The 7,226-nt window shown below is 51.3% G+C and overlaps 1 non-coding gene across 1 annotated transcript; it reads right to left on the reverse strand.

The window, feature by feature from the left end:
- Positions 1-6,782: 6,782 nt before the first annotated feature.
- LOC119462946 (U1 spliceosomal RNA) lies at positions 6,783-6,944 on the reverse strand. The gene has a single exon (XR_005194303.1). It is a non-coding gene; the product is annotated as a U1 spliceosomal RNA (small nuclear RNA).
- Positions 6,945-7,226: the final 282 nt, after the last annotated feature.

Genomic DNA, 7,226 nt, shown 5'->3' on the forward strand with positions numbered 1-7,226 from the left:
CAGCCTTATCGTTGCCAAGCATCCATACGTGACTAGACACCTGACGGATTTATGTTTATCACCACCTCTAGACTGTTACATATGCGTATTTGGGTGCGAACTGTGGTCGGGGATTATGTCTCTCGACTGCTTGCCGAGTTGTACAGCTATATACCTTCTGCCCTCAGGCTGAAAACAGACCCTTCACGCATCGCCTTTCCCAGAATACTGCCACTGGTTTTGGAGTTTGTGCTTGGACACCCAAGTTGCAGGCTTATACTATGGTGAGAGCAAAAAAAGCATTTCGTGCTTCCACACGCATTTATTATTCCCAAACATTTCTGCCAAGTTCGAGTCTCTGTGCTAAAGTTCTTTCATTTCGATTGCCTCACATGTGCGGGAGTGTCTGTCATGATCTACTCGCGTAAAGGCTTCCGTGCAGCCTGTCACAGAACTTAGTTCTGAAGTTCTGCAGCATAATTTATCGGTTGCTTTATTTTCTTCATCCAGCGTTTTGCCGCCGCTTCCCGCACTCTCGCCGCCTCTGGGTCCGCTTGCCGGCGTCGGTGGATTCAGTTAACCGAATGATCCCCCGGTGCTTCGCCCACTCATCATCATTCACTTCGTGGATATGCGTTGTTTATGCTCGGAGCTATGTCACTCCCTTCCTCCATACCTCCCTCCATCCATCCAACCGCCGTGCGTCCACACCCCTACTGCGCATGCGCATCCTCCTCCCCGCCCTCTCCTCTCGGCATTCCTCCTCTCCTCTCCCACGTTCTTCTCCTCTCCGGATTGCGCAACGAATGGCAACACCTGCGGCACCGCGCACGATAATGCGAAGCAGCATAGGTAGAGACGCGACGGTAGGTGCCCCAGAGGCACCGGCAACAGTCACCAACGCCGCGCGCGTTCGGTGCGAACGCGGGCAAAAATCCGACGGTGTCGACAACAGACAGAGACAGAGAATAACATTTTATTGAATGGACAGGAAAGGGGTGTTGGGAGCGGGTGGGTGGGTCCCTATTCTGAGACTCCACTGGTCAGAGCTACTCGCCGGGCCTGGTCGAGTAGACCTTTCTGGGTCTCCAGGTCCGCGCCGGCGAGGATGGTCTCCCACTGCTCCTTATTTGTGAATTTGGATCCCAACAGGGGGGAATTGAATTTGGGGGCCTACTCGTGCATTCCCACGTTACGTGGGCGAGAATTGGCTTCCCCCAGCACCATGGGCAGTGGCCTGGATAGGCCGTAGGCCAAATGGCACGCCACAGCCCGAGGTGCGGGTAGGTATTTGTCTGAATTAGTCTCAAATCCCGAGCATCCGCTCCCCTCAGACTCGGATGGAGTCCCGAGTATGTTCTGCGTTCCAGACGCTGCTGCTCAAGGATGTCGCGTGGAGATGTCAAATGAACGAATCGGGGTTTCTCGGGCTGCACTCCCGCTCGGGAAGCGAATTCTCGAGCGAGAGCATCTGCCCTTTCATTGCCCGCAACCCCCGCAAGGCCCGGGCACCAAATGACACTGTGCGTTTCCCGGAGCGTGTGGCTTAGTATGCGTAGGGCACATGCCGGTACTCTGCCTTGCATGAACAGGCGACAAGCCACCTGTGAGTCCGCGAGGATGACAGATGGCTGGCCGGCTGCATCTTTGGCCTTAATTGCCACTGCAACGGCGGCTGTCTCCACCGTGCCTATGGATTTGCTCCTAATTGTCGCGCCAATTTGTAATTTCGGTCGATCCGCCTGGCTTGTGGCCGCTATTATATGGCCAACTCGCCCCGGAGCTGCATACAGTGCTACAGTGCTTCAGCACAATGTGTACAGTGCTTCAGCACAATTTCCAAATCTTTTTTGAAGTTGGTGTGCCCGAGCCTTGCGCCGGCCCTGGTGGTAAAAAGGGCTCATGTTTTGGGGAACTGGGGCCACTATGAGGTTTTCGCGTATCGCACGAGGTAGAGCCACTAAGTCTTCCTCGCAGTAGTGCAGTCGTACGGGGTAGCCTAACGTTTCTAGAAGCTTTCTCCCGGTTGGGGTTAAGTTTAGGCGCTCTCTTTGCGATATTAATACCGCTGCCTTAAGTTCTTCGAAGGTGTTGTACAACCCCAGTGCACTTAGTTTAGCCGTGGAGGTGCTCATAGGGAGTCCTATGGCAGCTTTGTAGGCCGTTCGTATAAGGGCGTCTGTCTGCTCCAGTTCCGTTTTACACAACTTCTGGTAAGGGAAGCTGTATGTAATGCGACTGATGTCGAAGGCGTGAGCAAGTCTCAAAGTTTCGGCCTCGCTAAAACCGTTACGATGCTTCGTCACTCTCCGTATAATTCTAGAGATTTGTTTGACTGTCGTTCGGAGAGTTCTCATTGTTTTATCTGCCCGCCTGTTACTTTGAAGCCGAAGGCCGAGTACGCGCATTGTTTGTGCCTCTTTGAGCTCTTCGCCATCGAGCCGGAGCGAGAATTGTGGTTTGCGGTACCCTCTGCCGTGAATTCTGATGAATTCACAATTCTCCGGCGCGCAAGCCATACCGCCCTTTACTGCAAAGTGGTGTACTGTCTGTATTGCCTCTTGTAGCACGCTTTCTTTGAGCCCCAGGAATCCTTCTGTTACCCAAAGCACGATATCATCTGCGTATAGCGCGAACTTTAGGTCCGGTATTTTTTCCAGTTCTTTAGCTAGCCTGTTCATGCCCATATTGAAGAGCAAAGGGGATAATAATCGTGAAACCCCTGTGGGGTTTCACGATTGGGAATCTCGAGAGTTTCAGATCGGACTTCTCCAAGACCTATTGTGGCTTCTCGGCCCGTTAGGAAGGATTGAATGTAGTTATAGGTTTTTTCTCCGCACGCCGTACTGCTTAGTTCTTGCAGAATTAGGTCGTGTGCTATGGTGTCGAAGGCGCTTTTCAAGTCTAATGCCACCACTACGTGTTCTGCCCCTGTTGTGATGTTGGTGATAACCTCGTCACGCAGTCTTAGGAATATGTCTTGCGTGGATAAATGCTGCCTAAAACCGTACATGCTGTCAGATAGGTAGTCGTTTTTAGGTGGTTAGTTAATCTATTTAGTATGACTTTTTCAAATAGTTTTCCTTGACATGAAGTGAGAGATATGGGCCGAAGGTTTTGCAGGCTGCGGGCTTTCCCGGCCTTTGGTATAAGAACTATGGACGCTTCCTTCCATTGCGTCGGTAGCGTTCCCGTGTCCCAAACCTGCCGGTTGAAGTTGTCTGTGAGCTTTTCTAGATGCTCGTCACTAAGGTTTCGTAGCATTGCGTAAGTTAGTTTGTCTGGACCGGGGGCGGTGTTCCGTCGTGCGGATTGCGCCGCTGCGAATAGTTCGGCCTTTGATATCGGAGCGTCTAGCGTCCCATTTGCGGGGCCATTTTACTTCCGTATGACTGGAGCCATGCTTACCGTGTCGATGTACTTTTCCCGAAGTAAGCTTATGAGGGCTTCGTTCGAGCCCTTGAACTCCTCGGCGAGTGTTATTAGGGTCCTGTTAATGACCGTTTTTGTATTATCCGGCTCCAGCATGCTTCGCAGTATTGCCCATGTTTTGGCTGTCGTTAGTGTGCCTCTCATGGAGTCGCAAAACCGGACCCAGTTTTCGGCTTCCAGTTTCCTAGCATAGTCGTTCGCGTTTTCAGTAATTTCCGCTATTTTGATTCTCAGTTTCCGATTTAATCTCTGCCTTTTCCACCGTCTGGTGAGGCCCCTCCTGCAATCCCGTAGGTGCAGGAGATGGGTATCAATTACGGGGCTTTTCCGTGGTAAGGGTGATTTGTTTAGAGGTGCGGCCGTGAGCCTCCCGAATGTGAGCAACCCACTCTACCGCGTTATCGAGCCCGTTGTCGGGGAAGGGAATGTTTCGGTAAACCGACCAATCCGTGATTGTTACTTCCCCGATGGTGCGTCTGATTTTTGCTGAGTCCATTGATAGGCTGATAATGTAGTGGTCGCTCCCTAGGGTTTCGTCGAGATTTTGCCAAATCACATTGTCCGAGTTGAGGGTAAATGTCAAATCGGGGAAAGTATCTCTGCTGACGCTATTTCCAAGGCGTGTTGGAGCCATTGGAAGCGTATCTAACTGTAAACCGTATCTTTCTGTCACCTGTAATAGTAGCGCCCCTTGGTAGTATCCCGTTTATAACCCCAGGTTGTGTGAGGGGCGTTGAAGTCACCTAAAAAGACTAGTCGGTCTTTCCGTTCTAGTCAGGAGATCGTTTCTGCGAGGATATTTTCAAAATCCCCTCATTTTCTTTTGGCGGGCTATATATGTTTAGTATGATGGTTGTGACCTCGTTTGTTGGCATGTATGTTTATAATTTGGTGCTGCATGGCACAGTTTTGTGCGGTACTCGTTGCGACGTCCCTGGCCACCAGTGCTGCCACACGTGGATAATTGGGGTTAAAAATCGTATGGTGTCCGCGTACCTTAACTGGTCTGGTACCGATTTCTTGTAAGCATATGATATCTGGTTTGATCAAAGCCGCGTTTATAAACTGTTGCATGGCCGCCGCTTTTTTGTTGAAAGTGCGGCAATCCAGTGCCATAGTTCGAGTCGGTCTGATGTGCATGTTAGGCTACTCGCCACTGTTCTCGCTCTCTGTTGTGTTCAGTTGACGCGGCCATCTGCTCGATGGGGCGCCCGGGCTTCCACTCGTACGTTTACGCACTGTTTGTTTGAAGCTTGAGATTGATTCGTCTACATAGCTTTTAAGGTTTTGGAATTCTGCGTATAACTGCTGTTGGAAATTCTGCATACTTTGCATTCGTTGCGAGATTTGCGCCAGCACGTTTTCTATCGGAGTTTGAGCTTTTGATGCCGGTGCCGGGGATGTCGTTGCCGTGCCCGCTTTTGCGGTGCTTTGGGAAGTAGCAGAATGTTGTTGCTTTAGGGACACCAACTCTCGTTTGATTTCCTGCAGGCTCTCTCTTAGGAGTTTGTTCTCGGGTATGATTTTTTGATATTCTGGGTTATCTGTTATGGGAACAGCAGGGGTTACCACTCTCGCCCAGCTTAACTTCGATTTGTCGAATTTTTGCGAGTCCTCAACCCTGTGTCCGGGAGTCTCGGATTTCGGGGCCCTAGAGGATTGGAAGGTGGCAGAGTCTGGGTTTTGTCTTCTTCTTGACCTAGATCTGGACCTGGAACTGGATCGTGATCGGGATCTGGACCTGGTTCGATGCCTTGTCTGGGAGTCTGGTTGTGTGTCGGTCAGGGTCGGCCATGAGTTTTGTTAGGCATCTTCGGAGCTGAACCATCTTGGTGGCGCGGGAAGTTTTTGCTTTTCTGCGTCTATTCTTGATCGTGGTTGCTTTCCGGCCTTGAGTGAGCGGTTGCTTGTCGGTTTTAGCCTTTTCTTGCATTCGCGGTCTCCCGTCAAATGTCCTTCTCCGCATGCTTTGCATATGGGGGTGCATTTGTGATCATTTGCTGGGTTCTGCGTTCCGCACGTGTGGCACACCACTATGTCCAGTTGAGGGCATACATCCGAGCGATGACCTATCTCGTGACATATCTTACATACTTGTATGGTATTCTTGTAAGGATAGCATGCGAGCTCGCCACCTTTGTAGTAGACGTATCTCGGAGTGATATCTCCGTAAAAGGTGATCACGGCTGTCTTCGTATCGCCCAGCATGCGCGCGTGAACTATTTCTACTCCTTGCGTGCGTATTCGGAGATTGGCCTTGAGGGTATCGGGGGCCTACGTGGTTCGAGGCCATGTATGACCCCCTTATTCGTCCCTTCGCTGGTCGCCACGTATGTGTTCACTACGCACGCGCGGTCATTCAAGTTCAGTTCAGCGATTCGGCGAATTTGTCCGCCACTTCTTGGCTTGGCGTTGACACAATAAAGATGTTCGACCCCGGTTTGATTCGGAGTAGGAATTGGTCTCCGCTTACTTGACCATTGCAGGCCGCAGTCACTGCATCCGCTAGTTGCAGCCTGGTGAAGTTTTTGACGGCCAGTCCTTGGTGTGGACGCACAACGATCTTGAAGTCATCTCTGGGAAGAGGGAGCAGTCACCGATAGTTAGATTTCCGCTTGGGCTTTTCGGGGGCCAGTGTGCGCGACGTGTGGTGAGCCGTCGATGTTCCGGCATTTTCCGAGTAGCGTTTGTGGTTTTTTGCTTGTGCTAGGGCTTTCTTAATTCTGCCTGAGCGTGAGCACTATTTGCCAGTCCCCATCAGTCTGCTTAGCGTTTTCCGTCCTGTGGGTTTGCGTCCGAGGCTCGTGCAAGACGGGAGGGTCGTTCGCATCAATTTCCTGGCAGTCCTTGCTGTCCCAGCTGTTATCCGGAAGCTCAGAAAGCCTGGTGAGTATCGGTGTCGTTTCGGGAGCCGCCGAAGTCGACATGTGCACGCGCGAGCACCGCACACTCGCCGGCGCGTCCATGGCCGCGTTCCCGGCGGCGTTTCGGTTAGCGAGGCGCGCACGTTGGTGAACTGCGTTAGCGCTCGGAAAATAAAAAGTTTCAGTCACTCACAGGTCTGGTTGGTATCCTCTTATACTGGTGAACTTCACGGATCCATTGGGAACGGTGATAATGGTCGTGCTTGCAGAATTCCGCTTGAAAAGGTGAAGAGCTCCTCTGAGCGCGTCCGCGCTCTCCAAAGCCCCGAGCGTCGTTGCGTCGACAACAGTTCTGCGCGTTGCTGGTGCTGCTGCATGTCCAAGTTTATACAGCTCATAAAACTACCTTGAGTCGACCCCATGGCTGCTTCGCATACTACTCAGGGTGCCCCTACGCGAAGATGGTGTGCTTTTTTATTACTTATTCTTATTTTGGACTTCAACAACGAGGGGCTGGCGCGAACGCCGAGCCCCACTACCAAAAATTATATGCCCCATCTGCTCCGGTTTGGAGTAGTGGCGAGCTTCAGCCAACCGTAGTGCAATGGTTAGCCTCGGCACGGAGCCCCGACCTCAATGATCATCAGGAGCCCGGCACCAGGTAAGTATGAAATCCAAACCATCGGGACGACAGCCTATTTCAAAACGCCCTACATGTGGCACCGGTTTCGAAGAGTGCATCGCGTGATATATTAACCTCTATATTAAGTTACAGAAACATACAAAACCTGTTTTTACGACGCAGAAGCCTTGCACCTAAAAATCTTTAATCCTAATTTTCACATCGTTGAAATCTTTAGGTAGCAATTTCACAAACATGGCGCGGAAATCAATAATAAAGGGACGAACACCAGCGCGTGTCCGTTTGCGCTTCTTTCTCATATCTGTGTG

This window comes from Dermacentor silvarum, chromosome 8 (genome assembly GCF_013339745.2).
Source record: "Dermacentor silvarum isolate Dsil-2018 chromosome 8, BIME_Dsil_1.4, whole genome shotgun sequence".
Lineage (NCBI taxonomy): Eukaryota > Metazoa > Arthropoda > Arachnida > Ixodida > Ixodidae > Dermacentor > Dermacentor silvarum.